We start from the raw sequence: 24,524 nt of genomic DNA on the forward strand, positions 1-24,524 counted from the left end.
CAATAGAATATAATGCAGCCCCCTCATAGGGTATAATGCAGCCTCCCATAGAATATAATTACAGTCCCTTCATAGGTTATAATTCAGTCCCCCATAGAATATAATGCGGTCCACTCATAGGGTATAATGCAGTTCCCCTCATATCATAGGGTATAACGCAGCCCCCCGCATAGGGTATAATACAGCCCCCCATAGGGTATAATGCAGCCACATCACAGCATAATGCAGCCCCCTCACACACAGCATACTGCAGCTACCCCATAGAATATAATGCAGCCCCTCACACAGTATAAAGCAGCCCCTTCATAGGGTATAATGCAGCCACTCCATAGAGTATAATGCAGCCCGCCAAAGGAATATAATGCAGCACCCTCATAGGTTATAATGCAGCCTGTCACAGGTTCCTTCTCCTGTACCACACAATCAGCAGAGCCAGCAAAGAGTGAACAATCCCAAGACCTTTATTTAGGCAAAAGTACGAAAGGTCCATATACGATCCATCACACAAAGGATAAAATATTCCAGAACACGAATGCAGTTCAGTTACAGAATAAAAGTCCAACAATCCAGCACAGAGGATAACAGTCCATATTCCCTTCTTTTCTCTCTCTGATATGCTCTTCACATCATGGTTCCACACAGGATCTGATCTCTGTCTCACCTCCCTGATATTTTCAAGTCCCTCTCCTCATTCACAGGTTAGGGGGGTGGGTTGCAGGGGCTCATTGTTTCAACAAGCTAGGTCAACATGTCTCACTGACTCTGTGGAGAGGTAACAATACAGAACTGTGGGGAGAATATCAGATTGCAAATAACAACTCATCCTACAAGAGAACACCATGAAAATAAGTAAAATATAAATATACACAAAAATGATACCCACATAGCATATCACTCCATCACACAGCCCCCCATAGAAAATAATGCAGCCACCTCATAGGGTATAATGCAGCCCCATAGAGTATAATGCAGCCCCCACATAGAATATAATGCAACACCCTCATAGGGTATAGTTCAGCCCCCATAGAATAAAATGTAGCCCCCTCATAGGGAATAATTCAACCCACCATAGTGTAACTCTCTCCTCCGTCCCCCAGCACCTCCTCCCTCCCCACTCATCTCAGCTGAAGACTTTGCCTCATTTTTCAAGCAGAAGATTGAGAACATCAGAGACAGTTTAAGTTGACAACCCCCAGAGCCCTTCTTCCCAAATACCCAGCCCTCCACCTCCAAAACCAACTTCTCCACTATTACAGAAGATCGACTCTAGTCTCCACTCTAATCTCAAGATCGCATCTCACCACCTGTACACTTGACCTAATCTCTTCCAACTTCATCCCAAACCTCGCCACAGTCTTCATCCCAACTCTAACCCATCTCTTCAACCTATCACTAACAACTGGTGTTTTCCCCTCAAGCTTTAAACATGCCTCAATCACACCTATCCTCAAAAAGCCTTAAATCTACTAGAACAACACGTCCATCTTGAACTGTCCTCCCATCTATCTTCCTGCTCCCTTTTCGACCGCTTACAATCAGGCTTCCGGTCACACCACTCCACTGAAACTGCCCTAACTAAGGTCACCAATGACCTACTAACCGCCAAGAGCAAGCGACACTACTCTATCCTCCTCCTCCTGGACCTGTCCTCTGCCTTTGAAACAGTGGACCATTCCCTACTACTACAGATCCTCTCATTCCTTGGCATCACAGACTTGGCCCTATCCTGGATCTCGTCATACCTAACTGACCGAACATTCAGCGTCTCCCATTCACACACCACCTCCTCACCTCGCCCCCTATCTGACGGAGTCCCGCAAGGTTCAATTCTAGGGCCCCTGCTCTTCTCCATTTACACTTTTGGCCTGGAACAGCTCATAGAATCTCACGGTTTTCAGTATCATCTCTATGCTGATGACACAGAGATCTATATCTCTGGACCAGATATCACCACCCTACTAACCAGAATCCCTCAATGTCTATCCGCTATTTCATCCTTCTTCTCCGCTAGATTTCTAAAACTTAACATGGACAAAACAGAATTCATTGTCTTTCCCCCATCTCACCCGACCCACCCAATGAACCTATCCATTACAGTAAATGGTTGCTCACTCTCCCCAGTCCCACAAGCTCGCTGTCTCGGGGTAATCCTTGACACTGAACTCTCCTTCAAACCACATATCCAAGCCCTTTCCACTTCCTGCTGCTTTCAACTCAAAAATATTTCACGGATCCGTACATTCTTAAACCAAGAATCTGCAGAAACCCTAGTCCATGCCCTCATCATCTCCTGCCTCGATTACTGTAACCTCCTGCTCTATGGCCTCCCCTCGAACACTCTCGCACCCCTCCAATCTATTCTAAACTCAGCTGCCCGACTAATCCACCTGTCCCCCCGCTATTCCCCGGCCTCTCCCCTCTGTCAATCCCTTCACTGGCTCCCCATTACCCAGAGACTCCAGTACAACAGCCTAACCATGACATACAAAGCCATCCACAACCTGTCTCCTCCATACATCTGTGACCTTGTCTCCCGATTCTTTCCTGGACGCAACCTCTGATCCTCACAAGATCTCCTTCTCTACTCCCCTCATATCTCCTCTTCCCACAATCGCATACAAGAATTCTCTCGCGCATCACCCCTACTCTGGAACTCTCTACCACAACATATCAGACTCTCACCTACCATCGAAACCTTCAAAAAGAACCTGAAGACCTACCTCTTCCGGCAAGCCGACAACCTGCAGTAATCACCGATTGACCAAACCACTGGACGACCAGCTCCATCCTTACCTATTGTATCCTCACCCATCCCTTGTAGATTGTGAGCCCTCGCAGGCAGGGTCCTCTCTCCTCCTGTACTAGTTGTGACTTGTATTGTTCAAGATTATTGTACCTGTTTTTATTATGTATACCCCTCACATGAAAAGTGCCATGGAATAAATGGCGCTATAATAATAAATAATAATAATAATAGTGTATCCCCAATAGAATATAATGCAGCCCCCTTATAGGGTATAATGCAGCCTCCCATAGAATATAATACATTCCCTTCATAGGGTATAATTCAGTCACCCCATAGAATATAGTGCAGTCCCCTCATAGGGTATAATGCAGTTACCCTCATATCATAGGGTATAACGCAGCCCTCTCATAGGGTATAATACAGCCCCCAATAGGGTATAATGCAGCCTCATCATAGTATAATGCAGCCCCCTCACACACAGTATAATGCAGCTACCCCATAGATTATAATGCAGCCTCTCACAGAGTATAAAGCAGCCCCCTCACAGAGTGTAATGCAGCCCCCTCATAGGATATTATGCAGCCCCCTCATAGAGTATAATGCAACCCCCTGATAGTGTATCATGCAGCCCCCCATAGAATATAATGCAGGGCCTCATAGGGTATAATGCAGCCCCCTTACAATATAATGTAGCCCCCACATATAGTAAAATGCAGCCCCCCATAGAATATAATGCAGCCCCCTCATAGGGTATAATACAGCCCCCATAGGGTATAATGCAGCCTCATCATAGTATAAAGCAGCCCCTTCACACACAGTATAATGCAGCTACCCCATAGAATATAATGCAGCCTCTCACAGAGTATAATGCAGCCCCCTCACAGAGTGTAATGCAGCCCCCTCATAGGGTATTATGCAGCACCCTCATAGAGTATAATGCAGCCCCCTGATAGTGTATCGTGCAGCCCCCCATAGAATATAATGCAGGTCCTCATAGGGTGTAATGCAGCCCCCCTTACAATATAATGTAGCCCCTCATATATTAAAATGCAGCCCCCTATAGAATATAATGTAGCCCCCTCAGAGGATAAGGCAGCACCCTCATAGGGTATAGTGCAGCTTCCCATAGAATATAATGCAGTCCCCTCATAGGGTATAATGCAGCCCCATCATAGTATAATGCAGTCCCCTCACACACAGTATAACGCAGCTACTCCATAGAATATAATGCAGCCCTTCACAGAGTATAATGCATCCCCCTCACAGAGTGTAATGCAGCCCCCTAATAGGGTATAATGCAGCCCCCCATAGATTATAATGCTGGGCCTCATAGGGTATAATGCAGCCCCCCATACAATATAATGTAGCATCCTTAGAGTATAATGCAGCCCCTTCAAAGGGTATAATACAGCCCCCCATAGGGTATAATGCAGCCTCATCTTAGTATAAGCAATTATAAAGAACAGAGAGGCGGGCACCGCACAGAAAATATGCTAAGGAGATCAACCACGTGCATATATAAAGTCCACAGAACACAAAAGAAAAAAAGAATATGCACACAGTGGGATCAACTTAATGTAACAAATTTTATTATATATAACACCTCACCATGCACAAAGGCAAAGTAGGGAGAAACAGACATTTAAAAACAATTAAAAGCTAAACAGACCTATCCACATCCCCCCCAGTACAGTCACAAGAATCCATATAGTCATACACAACAAATGTGCAAATCATGAAACAGACATGAAAAAATATAGGCAGAATAACATAACAACAATACATATATTTGATATCCTGTACTGCCAAATAAAGGAGTCTTCATGAAACAATGTATCAATTGGATCCCAGATGTGACCAATATAACCCAGTCGCACAGAGGGCCTATGACAAATGCATAATGTTTGTCCTGAAAGAAGTCAGATACTGAACCAGACAAATAACTGGTGTAACCCGCTTATGACCTGCCCCTGTTCTGGCACCCCATATAATACATTACCAAGCACAGTTGAGCCTGTTATCGAGAAGTCAATCCCTCATAGATGTCAAGAGAGAGAAAATGGGTAAGCGTGCCCTTAAAGCAGGTATGAACGCAGCAGACATACAATTGCTAGTGCTTCTAAATAAGGCTGGAGTGTCCAGAAAATGGAGCTAGGATCAGGAGGATCCGAAAAAAAAAGGGGGGGGGGGGGGAGGAGGATAGGGACCCAACGCGTATCGACGCTGCTAAGGCGTCTTCGTCAGGGGAAGGTCCCTTTCCCTGACGAAGACGCCTTAGCAGCGTCGATACGCGTTGGGTCCCTATCCTCCTCCCCCCCCTTTTTTTTCGGATCCTCCTGACCTTTCCCTGACGAAGACGCCTTAGCAGCGTCGATACACGTTGGGTACCTATCCTCCTCCCCCCCCTTTTTTTCAGGATCCTCCTGATCCTAGCTCCATTTTCTGGACACTCCAGCCTTATTTGGAAGCACTAGCAATTGTATGTCTGCTGCGTTCATACCTGCTTTAAGGGCACGCTTACTCATTTTCTCTCTCTTGACATCTATGAGGGATTGACTTCTTGATAACAGGCTCAGCTGTGCTTGGTAATGTATTATATGGGGTGCCAGAACAGGGGCAGGTCATAAGCGGGTTACACCAGTTATTTGTCTGGTTCAGACTTCTTTCAGGACAAACATTGTGCATTTGTCATAGGCCCGCTGTGCGACTGGGTTATATTGGTCATATCTGGGATCCAATTGATACATTGTTTCATGAAGACTCCTTAATTTGGCAGTACAGGATATCAAATATATGTATTGTTATGTTATTCTGCCTATATTTTTTCATGTCTGTTTCATGATTTGCACATTTGTTGTGTATGACTATATGGATTCTTGTGACTGTACTGGGGGGGATGTGGATAGGTCTGTTTAGCTTTTAATTGTTTTTAAATGTCTGTTTCTCCCTACTTTGCCTTTGTGCATGGTGAGGTGTTATATATAATAAAATTTGTTACATTAAGTTGATCCCACTGTGTGCATATTCTTTTTTTCTTTTGTGTTCTCATCTTAGTATATGGCAGCCCCCTCACACACAGTATAATGCAGCTACCCCATAGAATATAATGCAGCCTCTCACAGAGTATAATGCATCCCACTCATTGGGTATTATGCAGCCCCCTCATAGAATTTAATGCAGCCCACTCAGAGTATAATGCAGCCCCCTGAAAGTGTATCATGCAGCCCCCATATAATATAATGCAGGGCCCTCATAGGGTATAATGCAGCTCCCCATACAATATAATGTAGCCAGCCCCCTCATATAGTAAAATGCAGCCCCCCATACAATATAATGCAGCCCCCATAAAATATAATGCAGCCCCCTCATAGGGTATAATGCAGCCCCTATAGAATATAATGTAGCCTCCTCAGAGTATAATGTAGCCCCCGCATATGGTATAATGCAGCCCCCCATATAATACAATGTAGCCCCATAGCGTATAATGCTGCCTCCCCATAGAATATAATGCAGCCCCCTCAGAGCCGCTCATAGGGTATAATGTAACCCCCCATAGAATATAATGTAGCCTCCTCATAGAGTATAAAGCAGCCCCCCATAGAATATAATATAGCCCCCTAATAGGAGGATAATGCAGTATCTTCATAAGGTATAATGCAGTTTCCCATAGAATATCATGCAGTCCCCTCATAGGGTATAATGCAGCCCCATCATAGTATAATGCAGCCCACTCACACACAGTATAATGCAGCTACCCTGGAGAATATAATGCAGCCCCTCACAGAGTATAATGCAGCCCCCTCACAGAGTGTAATGCAGCCCCCTGATAGTGTATCATGCAGCCCCCCCCATAGAATATAATGCAGGGCCTCATAGGGTATAATGCAGCCCCCATACAATATAATGTAGCCCCCTTAGAGTATAATGCAGCACCCTCATTTGGCATAATGCAGCCTCCCATAGGATATAATGCAGTCCCCTCATAGGGTATAACGCAGCCCCCTCATAGTGCATAATGCAGCCCCCTCCTAGGGTATAATATAGCCCCCCATCGGGTATAATGCAGCCCCATCATATTATCATGCAGCACCATCACACACAGTATAATGCAGCTACCCCATAGAATATAATGCAGCCCCCACACAGAGTATAATGCAGCCCCCACACAGAGTATAATGCAGCCCCATCACAGAGTATAATGTAGCCCCCTCATAGGGTATAATGCAGCCCACTCAGAGTATAATGCAGCCCCCTGAAAGTGTATCATGCAGCACCTCATATAATATAATGCAGGGCCCTCATAGGGTATATTGCAGCCCCCATACAATATAATGTAGCCCCCTCATATAGTAAAATGCAGCCATCCATACAATATAATACAGCTCCCATAAAATATAATGCAGCCCCCGCATATGGTATAATGCAGCCACCCATAGAATACAATGTAGCCCCCATAGGGTATAATGCTGCCTCCCCATAGAATATAATGCAGCCCCTCAGAGCATAATGCAGCCCCCTCATAGGGTATAATGCAACCCCCCATAGAATATAATGTAGCCTCCTCATAGGTTATAATGCAGCCCACTTCTTTAGTGTCATGCAGCCCCTATAGAATATAATATAAATCCTCATAGATTAAAATGCAGCCCTTATATAGTATTTTGCAGCGTCCCTCCATAGAATATACTGTACCACCTCCATAGAATATAATGTAGCCCCCTCATATAGTATAATGCAGCTCCCCCACAGAATATGGTACAGCCCCCTCATAGGCTATAATGCAGCCACCTTAAAGGGTATAATGCAGTCCTCCCATAGAATATAATGTAGCTCCTTCAGAGTATAATACAGCTCCCTCATAGGGTATAATGCAACCACACCGTAGAATACAATATAGCCCCCGAGGGTATAATTCTGCCCACTATAGAATATAATGGGGCCCTGTCAGAGTATAATGCAGCCCCCTCATAGGGTATAATGCAGTATCCAATAGGGTATAATGCAGCCCCCATAGAATATTATGTAGCCCCCATAGGGTATAATGCAGGCCTCCTCATATAGTTTCATGCAGCCCCCTTATATAGTATAATGTAGCCCTGTCATGGAATATAATGCAGACCCTCACAGAGTATAATGCAGCCCCACACAAAATATTATGTAGCCCCCTCATGGGTATAATGCAGCCCCCCATAGAATATAATACATACTCCTCATAGTGTATAATGTAGCTTCCCTCATATTGACTCATGCAGCCCCAGAATATAGTATAATACAGCTCGAGCATAGAATAGAAAGTAGACCATCATAGAGTATAATGCAGCCCCACATAGAATATAATATAGCCCCACAGTATTATGGCCACCAGTACCCACATACTTATATATGTTTTAAAAAATACCTCTCCTCCTCGCTCCTCCGCTGATTCCAGCTTTGCTCTGGTCTCAACAGCTACACTGCCGTCTGCCCAGCACACAACTCCCGCTGTGTTTTCTGATGCCCTCTCCTCCATTATTGCTTTCAACTGTATCGGCATCTATGATGCTGATACAGTTGAATGCGGTGCACAGGGGGGCGGTGCTGGTGCTGGGTGGGCCCCCTGACTCACGGCCCCTATAGTGGCCACATGGTGGGGGCCTCTGAGGGAGCTGGGGCCCTAGTCTGCCTGCCTCTAACACCAGCCCTGATAGCAGGCAGCTGATGCAGAAACTAGCAGCTGTGGCTAACACTGTCCGCTATTAAAGTGAAATGAATATTCACTGCTCTCCACACCCATGGGCTTGGGGAGCAGTGAATATTCATTTCTCTTTAGCAATGGGGATAGGCTTTAGCTGTAGCAGCTAGCTACTGCCTTCTGTCACCTGCTGCTCCATCACTACTGCTCTGCTGGTGCCGGGTGGGTCCCCCGATTCACGGGCCCCATAGAAGCTGTGTATTGTGCCGCTTTTAGCAACACATCAAAGGCTGGGGGCTCCTGGGACAGGGGGGCCCTAGGCAGCTGCCGTCCCTATTTGCCAGAAGATGTCATTGACTGTGCCCACTGGTTCTCCGGTGGGCCAGTCCGACCCTATTTGGTACATGTGCACAGTTGTGGACATCAAAATAATCCAGGTTGTCCAGGACTGTTTTTTATTTATTTTTTATTTTTTTTACTATGGGCCTAAAACCTAACAGGCAAGTAGTTGCTAAAACAGACAACTACCTACCTGTTTACCTTGTGCCAGCACAAACCATTCATCGACTGCTGCTGCCTGAGATTTGGCGGCTCCACATCAAAAGAGCAACTCTTCTTCTTCTGGGATGCTTTGCTGCCAGGGCGTGACTGCTGATGTCATGCTGATTGACAGCTGGCTCCCTGCAGCCCAACTGCAGGGAGCCGGATGTCAATCAGCATGATGTCGGCAGTCACACCCAGTCAATAGAGCAGAGCGAGTGAGAAGACGCCAGATGTCACCAGAAACCACTGTGACCACTCTGTGCCAGCGGAGAGCGCACCAGTCACAATCGGCAGGTAGCTACCGCTGTTAGCAACAACCTACCTGTTAGTTCTTAGGTACATAGGCACAATCACTGAGATAATAGAAATATGTTGAGCATAATGAACACTGACTATTGGGTGGTGTAAGCAATAAAAATGTGTTAAGGAATGATGGGGTGAAAACGTGTGCCAACTGCAAATATTAATGTGAGTAGAGTGACTGCCCGTGAGGCAATGATTATCAGCAATAAGTCATTTTCATGCAAAAATTAATGTGTCAGGTGGTAATAGCGTAATTATGGTAATGATTGCAATATATGAAAAATGGATGGTACCAGGGAGGAAAAATGTAAAGAATGTAGAAAAAGGAGGAGACGAGGAGGACTAAAAATAGAGTGAATAATGAGAGGTGTGCACCGAATACAAACATTGATGTGTGTGTTTATAATGAATATCCATAAGAAAATGGTCAATGGCAATTTGTCACAGAAAAGACAGGAGAGAAGTTGTGGTGTGATGTACAGAATGTGTGTGATTCGAGTTCAGTGAAATGTCAAAGTGCATAAGAGAAGGAAAAAATACAATGTCAGGCCAGAATCCTAGAAATGTCCTCTAATTATGATATCCTCTACATGTTGACCATCTGCTTCTAGATCATCGTTTGATGGATGAAACCTACGTAGAGTGGGAGGATAATGTGATGGACAAATTAAAGAAAAAAGTAAATAAAATTAAACACAGGAAAGCCGGCAGAAGGGAAAGTAGCAAAACTGAGGGTCTCATTCAGGCCTCTTTTGGATTCCCATTGTACCAAATGGTGTGAAGCATGAGCCCCACAGATCCCAATACTGATGCAGCCTATCCCACAAACTTTGACTAATAATGAGTCACATATATGGCATATCTTAAAGGGAATCGGCTACGTCCTTTTGTGATATTAAACTGCTCCTAATATCTTGCTAGTAATGCAATGTGCATCACTAACATGGTCTTCTCAAGCAGAACTTCCCACTATTTATCTAAAAAAAAGACCTTTTTATCCCTGGGTGATTGCATCACATACCGTACCTTCTCTTTCAGCCATAGGGGTGGAGCTGTCTGTCCTTTAAGTCAAGGTCAGTCACGGTCCTCTTCAAATTATTCACTCCCATCGCAACCTGATTGATTGCCTCGACTGCCCCAACGTAGCGACAATCGCCCAGTAAATGCTGAGCTTCCGCACTGACTATCAGGTCCCCGTGCATGCAGCACATATAGACACAAAAAACCTTACCTCTAATTATCAACTAGCCAGAAGAGATTAGGAAAACCAAAGGTGATATATACAGACGGGATGCAAAATAGAAAATGGAACTATCTCACCATAGGTCCCGGTGGGGACTTAATTATTCATCCAGGTCAGATGATCCCTTTTGTAGGATAGAGATAGGTGGTGGGTGGAGCGCCATCACAGGGAAGCCACAAAATTCCCCACAGTATTTCCTCAAGGATCAAAAATATAAGTGCTCCATGGTACTCCCGACATATTTCATCTACGAATCTGCAGGGGAGACAGAGTCTGGATCAGAGATAAAATGTCAGCCGTGATGGCTGAAATGTACTGAACCCACAGCAAAGTGGAACAAAATGGTTGGTATACCAGGTTTATGTGGTGCTCTGCTTACATATTCATAGTTATGGCTTATGACAGGTCAGGTTCTGATCCTTCACTGGCCTTCCACCTATATTACGTATTGTATATCTTATTGTTTGAAAAAAAGAAAAAAATTACATTCATCATGCACCATGCGCCATCTTGGTGGAGACAATCTTTTTTCTCTAACAAAATGGCGCCAGTGGTGACGCCTGGGCAGTTGCATCTGTCACGTTACGAATTATGCTACTGCGCAGGTGCTTCCGGTTTCATTTTGAGGAAGATTTTTATTCTCAAGCAATTTATATCACTAAATAAAATACAAATATGGATATTATAGATCCGAACACTCAGGTTACTGAGCACAATCCTCCTGACAGGTTCACCTTAATGGGTCTGAATTTTGGGTCTGGGTTTTAGGAATGGCTAGAAGAGCTGGGCGAGTCTGGACATTCCAATTCTCCATTCTAGGGGGTGCAGCTGGTATAAAAGGGCAGTTGAACAGCTCCTAAATGGTCTGTGTGTGGAGGTGGAAAGGCTGGTCAGTCTCTGCTGGAGGCTGACTAAAACTGGACATAACTTTGAGGGGGTGCACAGCTCTGCTACACTGTACAGTAGGGTTGAGCGACTTGACTTTTTTAGAGTCGAGACGGGTTTCACGAAACCCGACTATCTCAAAAGTCGAGTCGAGTGGAATCGGCCGATTATCGCTAAAAGTCGGGGATCGACCGAAACACGAAACCCAATGCAAGTCAATGGGGGAGCATAGTCGGCAGTGAGTGGAGGCCAGGAAAACACCTACAGTGCCCATTTTAATGGCAAAAAACATACATTCTTGTTACTGAAGCTTGTCAATCTAAATTTACCTTATATTAATAGTAAGGCATTGGAAATTGGGGGTCATTTGGCTAAAGTTGTGGGGGGTAGGGCTGGTTCAAGTAATTAGTGGGCCCAGGAAATCTGGACCACGTCACGGCAGTGGAGCAGGGAGAGGTAAGTATTTCAACTTTGCAAGTGCTGTGAACCTGAACAAGAAGGGGGGGCCCAATCGTTGGCATTGGCACTGGCACAGGGCCCCTCAAAGTACGGCGGTGTGTTTGCACGGCAGGGGCGCCTCCCACCGGCAGCGACACTTTTGTATACTATGAGGGGCCCTGTGCCAGTGACGTCGCCAACGAGTATTCCTCCCCCCACCTGATGAAGGAACCTGCACCTTCCTCTTTGTCCCCGTGTAATGTGGTATGGTATGCGGGAAGGGGGACCTGACTTTCAGCAGGGTCACAATCTTGCAGTGTAGCGTGCACGGGGAATGTTGCGTTATGGGTCAATGTACCAGCAGACTCATCTATCACTGGCTGGGCAATGGGCAGGATGAGGGGGAAACAGATATGGGCCCAAAGAATAAAGTGGGCTAAATGCAGTTCAAAATTGGTAACAGGACTAACCAGGGGGCATTGCTTTGTTCGGTGGAGGACAACTGGAATGAGAGGCTGACACAGAGAGTAGGCCCAAATAAGTAAGTAGTCTAAATGCAGTTCAAAATTGGCAACAGTAGTAAACAGGCGGCACAGCTTTGTTCACTGGAGGAGAACAGCAAGGAGCGGCAGACACCGATAGAAGGCCCCAACCCAACTAGTAGGCCCACTGCAGTTTTACAATTCCAATAGGCTGAAAACCAGATAATTGTAGGTCATTTTTTGTAAAGAGGACAGCTGTATTGAGTGGCGCAGCCAGACACTACAAGTAGGCCTTACACCACAAAGTTGGCTCGACGCAGGTTTAAAAAAGGTTACATGGGTACACGGTCTGCATTGGTGTGCTCAGTGGAGGACAATTGGAAGGAGGGACCGCAGAAAGACTTAGTAGGCGTAAAATAACAAAATAGGCTCTATGCAGCTTCGATTATGTGGCAACCTGGAGAACACCTTGGAGCGGCAGACACCGTCTCTACGACCCAGACCCAACTTGTAGGCCTAATGTAGTGGTGTTTCAACAACTACTTAAGACGAGCATGAAGATTGAAGCAATGGAGAGGCAACCTGGAGAACACCTTGGAGCAGCAGACACCATCTCTACGACCCAGACCCAACTTGTAGGCCTAATGTAGTGTTGTTTCAACAACTACTTAAGACGAGCATGAAAATTGAAGCAATAGAGAGGCAACCTGTAGAACACCTTGGAGCGGAAGACACCGTCTCTACAACCCAGACCCAACTTGTAGGCCTAATGCAGTGTTGTTTTCAACAACTACTAAACAAGAGCTAGAAGATCGAAGCTATGGAGAGGCAACCTGGAGAACACCTTGGAGCGGAAGACGCCGTCTCTACAACCCAGACCCAACTTGTAGGCCTAATGCAGTGTTGTTTTCAACAACTACTAAACGAGAGCTAGAAAATCGAAGCTATGGAGAGGCAACCTGGAGAACACCTTGGAGCGGCAGACACCGTCTCTACAACCCAGACCCAACTTGTAGGCCTAATGCAGTGTTGTTTTCAACAACTACTAAACGAGAGCTAGAAGATCGAAGCAATGGAGAGGCAACCTGGAGAACACCTTGGAGCGGAAGACACCGTCTCTACAACCCAGACCCAACTTGTAGGCCTAATGCAGTGTTGTGTTCAACAACTACTAAACGAGAGCTAGAAGATCGAAGCTATTGAGAGGCAACCTGGAGAACACCTTGGAGCGGAAGACACCGTCTCTACAACCCAGACCCAACTTGTAGGCCTAATGCAGTGTTTTTTTCAACAACTACTAAACGAGAGCTAGAAGATCGAAGCTATGGAGAGGCAACCTGGAGAACACCTTGGAGCGGAAGACACCGTCTCTACAACCCAGACCCAACTTGTAGGCCTAATGCAGTGTTGTTTTCAACAACTACTAAATGAGAGCTAGAAGATTGAAGCAATGGAGAGGCAACCTGTAGAACACCTTGGAGCGGAAAACACCGTCTCTACAACCCAGACCCAACTTGTAGGCCTAATGCAGTGTTGTGTTCAACAACTAGTAAACGAGAGCTAGAAGATCGAAGCTATGGAGAGGCAACCTGGAGAACACCTTGGAGCGGAAGACACCGTCTCTACAACCCAGACCCAACTTGTAGGCCTAATGCAGTGTTGTTTTCAACAACTACTAAACGAGAGCTAGAAAATCGAAGCAATGGAGAGGCAACCTGTAGAACACCTTGGAGTGGAAGACACCGTCTCTACAACCCAGACCCAACTTGTAGGCCTAATGCAGTGTTGTTTTCAACAACTACTAAACGAGAGCTAGAAGATTGAAGCAATGGAGAGGCAACCTGTAGAACACCTTGGAGCGGAAGACACCGTCTCTACAACCCAGACCCAACTTGGAGGCCTAATGCAGTGTTGTGTTCAACAACTACTAAACGAGAGCTAGAAGATCGAAGCTATGGAGAGGCAACCTGGAGAACACCTTGGAGCGGAAGACACCGTCTCTACAACCTAGACCCAACTTGTAGGCCTAATGCAGTGTTGTTTTCAACAACTACTAAACGAGAGCTAGAAGATTGAAGCAATGGAGAGGCAACCTGTAAAACACTTTGGAGCGGAAGACACCGTCTCTACAACCCAGACCCAACTTGTAGGCCTAATGCAGTGTTGTGTTCAACAACTACTAAATGAGAGCTAGATGATCGAAGCTATGGAGAGGCAACCTGGAGAACACCTTGGAGCGGAAGACACCTGTTATGACCTGGTGGTCAGGACAATAATGGACCTGGTGGTTAAGAGCACACAGAATGACCTGATAGTTACTGATAATAAAGGACGAGCTCTGGGACGTGGGAACTCTGCTGACCGCAATCCCTAATCCTATCACACACACTAGAAATAGCCGTGGATTGCTCCTAACGCTCCCTATGCAACTCGGCACAGCCTAAGGAACTAGCTAGCCCTGAAGATAGAAAAATAAAGCCTACCTTGCCTCAGAGAAATTCCCCAAAGGAAAAGGCAGCCCCCCACATATAATGACTGTGAGTAAAGATGAAAATACAAACACAGAGATGAAATAGATTTAGCAAAGTGAGGCCCGACTTACTGAACAGACTGAGGATAGGAAAGGTTGCTTTGCGGTCAGCACAAAAACCTACAAAAAGACCACGCAGAGGGCGCAAAAAGACCCTCCGCACCGACTCACGGTGCGGAGGCGCTCCCTCTGCGTCCCAGAGCTTCCAGCAAGCAAGACAACAATAAAAATAGCAAGCTGGACAGAAAAATAGCAAACCAAAGAAAATAGAAGCAGGAACTTAGCTTCTGCTGGGAAGACAGGTCACAAGAACGATCCAGGAGTGAACTAGACCAATACTGGAACATTGACAGGTGGCATGGAGCAAAGATCTAAGTGGAGATAAATAAAGCAGCCAGCTAACGAATTAACCTCGTCACCTGTGGAAGGAAACTCAGAAACACCCACCAGAGGACGTCCATGGACAGAACCAGCCAAAGTACCATTCATGACCACAGGAGGGAGCCCGACAACAGAATTCACAACAGTACCCCCCCCTTGAGGAGGGGTCACCGAACCCTCACCAGAGCCCCCAGGCCGACCAGGATGAGCCAAATGAAAGGCACGAACCAGATCGGCAGCATGAACATCAGAGGCAAAAACCCAGGAATTATCTTCCTGACCATAACCCTTCCACTTGACCAGGTACTGGAGTTTCCGTCTCGAAATACGAGAATCCAAAATCTTCTCCACCACATACTCCAACTCTCCCTCAACCAACACCGGGGCAGGATGATCAACGGATGGAACCACAGGCGCCACGTATCACCGCAATAACGACCTATGGAACACATTATGGATGGCAAAAGAAGCAGGAAGGGCCAAACGAAATGACACAGGATTGATAACCTCAGAAATCTTATACGGACCAATGAAACGAGGCTTAAACTTAGGAGAGGAAACCTTCATAGGAACATAACGAGACGACAACCAAACCAAATCCCCAACACGAAGTCGGGGACCCACACAGCGCCGGCGGTTAGCGAAGCCGTGGATTGCTCCTAACGCTCCCTATGCAACTCGGCACAGCCTAAGGAACTAGCTAGCCCTGAAGATAGAAAAATAAAGCCTACCTTGCCTCAGAGAAATTCCCCAAAGGAAAAGGCAGCCCCCCACATATAATGACTGTGAGTAAAGATGAAAATACAAACACAGAGATGAAATAGATTTAGCAAAGTGAGGCCCGACTTACTGAACAGACTGAGGATAGGAAAGGTTGCTTTGCGGTCAGCACAAAAACCTACAAAAAGACCACGCAGAGGGCGCAAAAAGACCCTCCGCACCGACTCACGGTGCGGAGGCGCTCCCTCTGCGTCCCAGAGCTTCCAGCAAGCAAGACAACAATAAAAATAGCAAGCTGGACAGAAAAATAGCTAACCAAAGAAAATAGAAGCAGGAACTTAGCTTCTGCTGGGAAGACAGGTCACAAGAACGATCCAGGAGTGAACTAGACCAATACTGGAACATTGACAGGTGGCTGTCATGATCCCAATGGCAGGGAATCACAAAAAGGACAAGCACAGATACAAACAAGCTCTAGGGCGATGGAACCTGAGCTGACCGCGACCCTGAACCTAACACACAAATAAAAGTAGCCGGGGAACGTGCCTACGATGATCCTAGACGTCTCGCTCCAGCCGAAGATCTAACTTCCCCTATCAGAAGAAACACAGACCTCTCTTGCCTCCAGAGAAATACCCCACAGCAAATAGCAGCCCCCCACATATAATGACGGTGAAATGAGAGGAAAGCACATACGTAGTATGAAAACAGTTTCAGCAAAATGAGGCCCGCTAAAGCTAGATAGCAGAGGATACAAAAGTGAACTGCGCGGTCAGCGAAAAACCCTTCAAAAAACCATCCTGAAATTACTTGAACTCATGTGCCAACTCATGGTACATGAAAAGCAATTTCAGCCCACTAGAGCAACCAGCAGCAGAGAATCACATATCTGCAGGCTGGACTAAAAACCAAATTAAGCAAAACACAAAACAGGAAAATCCAAACTTAGCTTGTCCAGAAGGTTCTAGGAGCAGGGAGCAGAGGTAACAAGACACACTGGATACATTGATAACCGGCGAGGAAATGCCAGCAAAGCCAGGTTAAATAGGAAACTCCCATATGCTGATGGAACAGGTGGAACCCAGAAACCCAGGAAAGACAAGTCACCCAGTACCATCAGTAACCACCAGAGGGAGCCCAAAAACAGAACTCACAACAGTACCCCCCCCTTGAGGAGGGGTCACCGAACCCTCACGAGAACCACCAGGGCGACCAGGATGAGCCCTATGAAAAGCGCGAACCAAATCATCAGCATGAACATCCGAGGCAACCACCCAAGAATTATCCTCCTGACCATAACCCTTCCACTTGACCAAATACTGGAGTTTCCGTCTGGAAACACGAGAATCCAAGATCTTCTCCACAACATACTCCAATTCTCCCTCCACCAGCACTGGAGCAGGAGGCTCAAGAGAAGGAACAACAGGTACCTCATACTTCCGCAACAACGACCGATGAAACACATTATGAATAGCAAACGATGCCGGGAGATCCAAACGAAACGACACAGGGTTAAGAATTTCCAAGATCCTATAGGGACCGATGAACCGAGGCTTGAACTTAGGAGAAGAGACCTTCATAGGAACAAAACGAGAAGACAACCACACCAAGTCACCAACAAGAAGTCGAGGACCCACGCGGCGACGGCGATTAGCAAACTGCTGAGCCTTCTCCTGGGACAACTTCAAATTGTCCACCACATGACTCCAAATCCGATGCAACCTATCCACCACCATGTCCACTCCAGGACAATCAGAAGGTTCCACCTGACCAGAGGAAAAACGAGGATGAAACCCCGAATTACAAAAGAAAGGAGAAACCAAGGTAGCAGAACTAGCCCGATTATTAAGCGCAAACTCGGCCAGCGGCAAAAACGTAACCCAGTCATCCTGATCAGCAGAAACAAAACACCTTAAATAAGTTTCCAAGGTCTGATTAGTTCGTTCAGTCTGGCCATTCGTCTGAGGATGGAATGCAGACGAAAAGGACAAATCAATGCCCATCTTAGCACAGAAAGTCCGCCAAAATCTAGACACAAACTGGGATCCCCTGTCAGAAACGATGTTCTCAGGAATCCCATGCAAACGAACCACATTCTGAAAAAACAGAGGGACCAACTCAGAGGAGGAAGGCAACTTAGGCAAGGGTACCAGATGAACCATTTTAGAAAAGCGATCACACACAACCCAGATGACGGACATTTTTTGAGAGACAGGGAGATCCGAAATAAAGTCCATGGAAATGTGCGTCCAAGGCCTCTTCGGGATAGGCAAAGGTGACAACAATCCACTGGCCCGAGAGCAGCAAGGCTTAGCCCGAGCACAAACCTCACAAGACTGCACAAAAGAACGCACATCCCTCGACAAGGAAGGCCACCAAAAAGACCTGGCCACCAAGTCTCTAGTACCAAATATTCCAGGATGACCTGCCAACGCAGAAGAATGGACCTCGGAGATGACTCTACTGGTCCAATTATCCGGAACAAACAGTCTCTCAGGCGGACAACGATCAGGTTTAGGCTCCTGAAACTCCTGCAAAGCACGTCGCAAGTCTGGGGAGACAGCAGACAAAATCACCCCATGCCTAAGGATACCAGAGGGCTCAGAATTTCCAAGGGAGTCAGGCACAAAACTCCTAGAAAGAGCATCCGCCTTCACATTCTTTGAACCTGGCAGGTATGAAACCACAAAATTGAAACGAGAGAAAAACAGTGACCAACGAGCCTGTCTAGGATTCAGACGCCTGGCAGACTCAAGGTAAATCAAATTTTTGTGATCAGTCAAGACCACCACACGATGTCTAGCACCCTCTAGCCAATGACGCCACTCCTCAAATGCCCACTTCATGGCCAAAAGTTCCCGATTACCAACATCATAATTCCGCTCAGCCGGCGAAAACTTTCTAGAAAAAGACGCGCATGGCTTCATCACTGAGCCATCGGAGCTTCTCTGTGACAAAACCGCCCCCGCTCCAATCTCGGAAGCATCAACCTCAACCTGAAAAGGGAGCGAAACATCTGGCTGACGCAACACAGGAGCAGAAGAAAACCGGCGCTTAAGTTCCTGAAAGGCCTCCACAGCCGCAGGAGACCAATTAGCAACATCAGCACCCTTCTTAGTCAAATCCGTCAAAGGCTTAACAACACTAGAAAAATTAGTTATAAAACGACGATAGAAATTAGCAAAGCCCAAGAACTTCTGTAGACTCTTAAGAGATGTAGGCTGCGTCCAGTCACAAATAGCCTGAACCTTGACGGGATCCATCTCAATAGTAGAAGGGGAAAAAATATACCCCAAGAAAGAAATCTTCTGGACTCCAAAGAGACACTTTGAGCCTTTTACAAACAAGGAATTGGCCCGCAGGACCTGAAACACCTTCCTGACCTGCTGAACATGAGACTCCCAGTCATCAGAAAAAACCAAAATATCATCCAAATACACAATCATAAATTTATCCAGATATTCACGGAAAATATCGTGCATAAAGGACTGGAAGACTGAAGGAGCATTAGAAAGTCCAAAAGGCATTACCAAATACTCAAAATGGCCCTCAGGCGTATTAAATGCGGTTTTCCACTCATCACCTTGCTTTATTCGTATAAGATTATACGCACCCCGAAGATCAATCTTAGTGAACCATTTAGCCCACTTAATGCGAGCAAACAAATCAGTCAACAATGGCAAAGGATACTGATATTTTACGGTAATCTTATTCAAAAGACGATAATCTATACAAGGCCTCAAGGAACCATCTTTCTTGGCCACGAAAAAAAAACCTGCTCCCAAAGGGGACAAAGATGGACGGATATGTCCCTTTTCCAAGGACTCCTTAACATAATCCCGCATAGCAGTATGCTCTGGCACTGACAGATTGAACAAACGACCCTTAGGAAATTTACTGCCCGGAATTAAATTTATAGCACAATCGCAATCCCTGTGAGGAGGAAGCGAACTGAGCTTAGGCTCCTCAAAAACATCCCGATAGTCAGACAAAAACACAGGAATCTCAGAAGGAGTAGATGAAGCGATAGAAATCGGAGGTGCATCATCATGAACCCCCTGACAACCCCAGCTTAACACAGACATTGATTTCCAGTCAAGGACTGGATTATGAGTTTGTAACCATGGCAGACCAAGTACTAGAACATCATGCAAATTATACAGTACCAGGAAGCGAATCACCTCCTGATGAACGGGAGTCATACGCATGGTCACTTGTGTCCAGTACTGAGGTTTATTCATAGCCAAAGGTGTAGAGTCAATTCCCTTCAAAGGAATAGGGACTTCCAGAGGCTCCAGACTAAACCCACAGCGATTGGCAAATGACCAATCCATAAGACTCAGGGCAGCGCCTGAATCCACATAGGCATCGACGGAAATGGATGATAATGAACAAATCAGAGTCACAGACAGAATGAACTTAGACTGTAAAGTACTAATGGCAACAGACTTATCAACCTTTTTTGTGCGTTTAGAGCATGCTGATATAACATGAGCTGAATCACCACAATAAAAGCACAACCCTTTTTTCCTCCTATACTTTTGCCGTTCACTTCTGGACTGAATTCTATCACATTGCATTATCTCAGGTGACGGTTCAGACGACACCGCCAAATGATGCACAGGTTTGCGCTCCCGTAAACGCCGATCAATCTGAACAGCCATAGTCATAGACTCATTCAGACCAGCAGGCGCAGGGAACCCCACCATAACATCTTTAATGGCCTCAGAAAGGCCATCTCTAAACTTTGCAGCCAGAGCGCACTCATTCCACTGAGTAAGTACCGACCACTTCCGAAATTTTTGACAATAAATTTCTGCTTCATCTTGCCCCTGAGAGAGAGCCAACAAAGCTTTTTCAACCTGAATCTCTTGGTTAGGTTCCTCATAGAGCAAACCCAATGCCAGAAAAAACGCATCTGCATTAAGCAACGCAGGGTGCCCTGGTGCCAATGCAAATGCCCAATCCTGAGGGTCACCCCGCAGGAAAGATATAATTATCTTGACTTGCTGAGCAGGGTCTCCAGAGGAGCGAGATTTCAAAGAAAGAAACAACTTGCAATTGTTCCTAAAATTCAGAAAACGAGATCTATCTCCAGAAAAAAACTCTGGGACAGGAATTCTAGGTTCAGACATAGGAGCATGTACAACAAAATCCTGTATATTTTGAACCTTAGTGGCAAGATTATTCAGGCTGGAAGCCAAACTCTTGACGTCCATGATAAACAGCTGAGATCAGAGCCATTCAAAGATTAAGAGGAGGAGGAAGTAGCCAGGCTGCAATAAGGCTAGGCAGCAAACTCTGAGGGATAAAAAAAAAAAACTTCCTCAGACTACTTATCCTCCTACTTCAGCCAATACAATTAACACTTTGTGGCCGGTTATACTGTCATGATCCCAATGGCAGGGAATCACAAAAAGGACAAGCACAGATACAAACAAGCTCTAGGGCGATGGAACCTGAGCTGACCGCGACCCCGGACCTAAAACACAAATAAAAGTAGCCGGGGAACGTGCCTACGATGATCCTAGACGTCTCGCTCCAGCCGAAGATCTAACTTCCCCTATCAGAAGAAACACAGACCTCTCTTGCCTCTAGAGAAATACCCCACAGCAAATAGCAGCCCCCCACATATAATGACGGTGAAATGAGAGGAAAGCACATACGTAGTATGAAAACAGTTTCAGCAAAATGAGGCCCGCTAAAGCTAGATAGCAGAGGATACAAAAGTGAACTGCGCGGTCAGCGAAAAACCCTTCAAAAAACCATCCTGAAATTACTTGAACTCATGTGCCAACTCATGGTACATGAAAAGCAATTTCAGCCCACTAGAGCAACCAGCAGCAGAGAATCACATATCTGCAGGCTGGACTAAAAACCAAATTAAGCAAAACACAAAACAGGAAAATCCAAACTTAGCTTGTCCAGAAGGTTCTAGGAGCAGGGAGCAGAGGTAACAAGACACACTGGATACATTGATAACCGGCGAGGAAATGCCAGCAAAGCCAGGTTAAATAGGAAACTCCCATATGCTGATGGAACAGGTGGAACCCAGAAACCCAGGAAAGACAAGTCACCCAGTACCATCAGTAACCACCAGAGGGAGCCCAAAAACAGAACTCACAACAGGTGGCATGGAGCAAAGATCTAAGTGGAGATAAATAGAGCAGCCAGCTAACGAATTAACCACATCACCTGTGGAAGGAAACTCAGAAACACCCACCAGAGGAAGTCCATGGACAGAACCAGCCGATGTACCATTCATGACCACAGGAGGGAGCCCGACAACAGAATTCACAACAGACACCGTCTCTACAACTCAGACCCAACTTGTAGGCCTAATGCAGTGTTGTTTTCAACAACTACTAAACGAGAGCTAGAAGATCGAAGCTATGGAGAGGCAACCTTGAGAACACCTTGGAGCGGAAGACACCGTCTCTACAACCCAGACCCAACTTGTAGGCCTAATGCAGTGTTGTGTTCAACAACTACTAAACGAGAGTTAGAAGATCTAAGCTATGGAGAGGCAACCTGGAGAATACCTTGCAGCGGAAGACACCGTCTGTCATGATCCCAATGGCAGGGGATCACAAAAGGACAAGCACACAAAAAACAGAACAAGCTCTAGGGTGATGGAAACTGAGCTGACCGCGATCCTGAACCTAATTCACAACACTAGCAGTAGCCGGGGAACGTGCCTACGATGATTCTAGACGTCTCGCGCCAGCCGAAGGACTAGCTTCCCCTATTAGAAGAAACAAAGACCTCTCTTGCCTCCAGAGAAACACCCCACAGAAATAGCAGCCCCCCACATGTAATGACGGTGAAATGAGAGGAAAGCACATACGTAGTAATGAAAACAGATTCAGCGAAATGAGGCCCGCTAAAACTAGATAGCAGAGGATACAAAAGTGAACTGCGCGGTCAGCGAAAAACCCTACAAAAAACCATCCTGAAATTACCTGAACTCATGTGCCAACTCATGGAACATGAGGAGTAATATCAGCCCACTAGAGCAACCAGCAGCAAGGAATCACATAACTGCAAGCTGGACTAAAACAAAAATAAAACAAAGCGTGGAACAGGAAAATCAAAAACTTAGCTTGTCCTGAAGATTACAGAAGCGGGAAGCAGAGGTAACAAGACACACTGATAACATTGATCGCCGGCGAGGAAATGACAAGAAAGCCAGGTTAAATAGGAAACTCCCATATCCTGATAGAACAGGTGGACACCAGAGACCGCAGAGAACACAAGTCACACAGTACCATCTCTAACCACCAGAGGGAGCCCAAAAACAGAATCCACAACAACCTTCTCTACAACCCAGACCCAAATTGTAGGCCTAATGCAGTGTTGTTTTCAACAACTACTAAACGAGAGCTAGAAGATCGAAGCTATGGAGAGGCAACCTGGAGAACACCTTGGAGCGGAAGACACCGTCTCTACAACCCAGACCCAACTTGTAGGCCTAATGCAGTGTTGTTTTCAACAACTACTAAACGAGAGCTAGAAGATCGAAGCTATGGAGAGGCAACCTGGAGAACACCTTGGAGCGGAAGACACCTGTTATGATACGGTGGTCTAGGAGCAACATGGAACGAGCTCTGAAGGACGTGGTAACTGTACTGACCGCAGTCCCTAAGCTCAACAACACACTAGAAGTAGCCGTGGAATGCTCCTAACTCTCCCTAGGCATCTCGTCACAGCCTAAGAGCTAACTACCCCTTAAGAAAGAAGCAGGAAAACTATCTTGCCTCAGAGAAAATCCCCAAAGGATAGATTAGCCCCCCACAAATAATGACTGTGAGTGGAGAGGGAAAAGACATACACAGAATGAAACCAGGATGAGCACAGGAGGCCAGTCTAGCTAAATAGATAGGACAGGATGGAATACTGTGCGGTCAGTATAAAACACTACAACAATCCACGCAGAGTTTACAAAAAAAAACTCCACACCTGACTAAAGGTGTGGAGGGCAAATCTGCCTCCCAGAGCTTCCAGCAAGACAGAATTAATACACACTGATAAGCTGGACAAACATAGAAAGCACAGAATGGACAGAAAAGAGCAAGCAAAAACTTAGCTTAGCTGAACTGGTCAGGATAACAGGGAACTCCAAAGAGATGTGAATCCAACCAGGAACCATTTACAAGTGGCACTGGCTGAAGACAGAGCCAGACCTAAATAGCCGAGCAGAAGAGAAGATAAGTGGAGGCAGCTGATGACAGCTAACTCCAAGGAGCAGCCATACCACTAGAAACCACAAGAGGGAGCCCAAGAGCAGAACTCACAAAAGTGCCACTTACAACCACCGGAGGGAGCCCAAGAGCGGAATTCACAACAGTACCCCCCTTGAGGAGGGGTCACCGAACCCTCACCAGAGCCCCCAGGCCGATCAGGACGAGCCAAGTGAAAAGCACGAACCAAATCGGTGGCATGGACATCGGAGGCAACAACCCAAGAATTACCCTCCTTGCCATAACCCTTCCACTTGACAAGATACTGAAGCCTCCACCTCGAAAAACGAGAATCCAAAATCTTCTCAACCTCATATTCCAACTCTCCCTCAACCAACACCG

At 46.1% G+C, this 24,524-nt stretch overlaps 1 long non-coding RNA gene across 1 annotated transcript in view; it reads right to left on the bottom strand.

The window, feature by feature from the left end:
• Positions 1-445: 445 nt before the first annotated feature.
• Positions 446-24,524, bottom strand: part of LOC138662729 (uncharacterized) — a 91,633-nt gene continuing 67,554 nt past the window's right edge. Inside the window, exons 2-3 of the long non-coding RNA XR_011318064.1 lie at positions 10,584-10,761; positions 446-762 (exon numbers count right to left, since the gene is read on the bottom strand). This is a non-coding gene — a long non-coding RNA (uncharacterized lncRNA). The remainder of the gene's footprint in view (positions 763-10,583; positions 10,762-24,524) is intronic.

The sequence above is a fragment of the Ranitomeya imitator genome, chromosome 2 (assembly GCF_032444005.1).
Source record: "Ranitomeya imitator isolate aRanImi1 chromosome 2, aRanImi1.pri, whole genome shotgun sequence".
Classification (NCBI taxonomy): domain Eukaryota; kingdom Metazoa; phylum Chordata; class Amphibia; order Anura; family Dendrobatidae; genus Ranitomeya; species Ranitomeya imitator.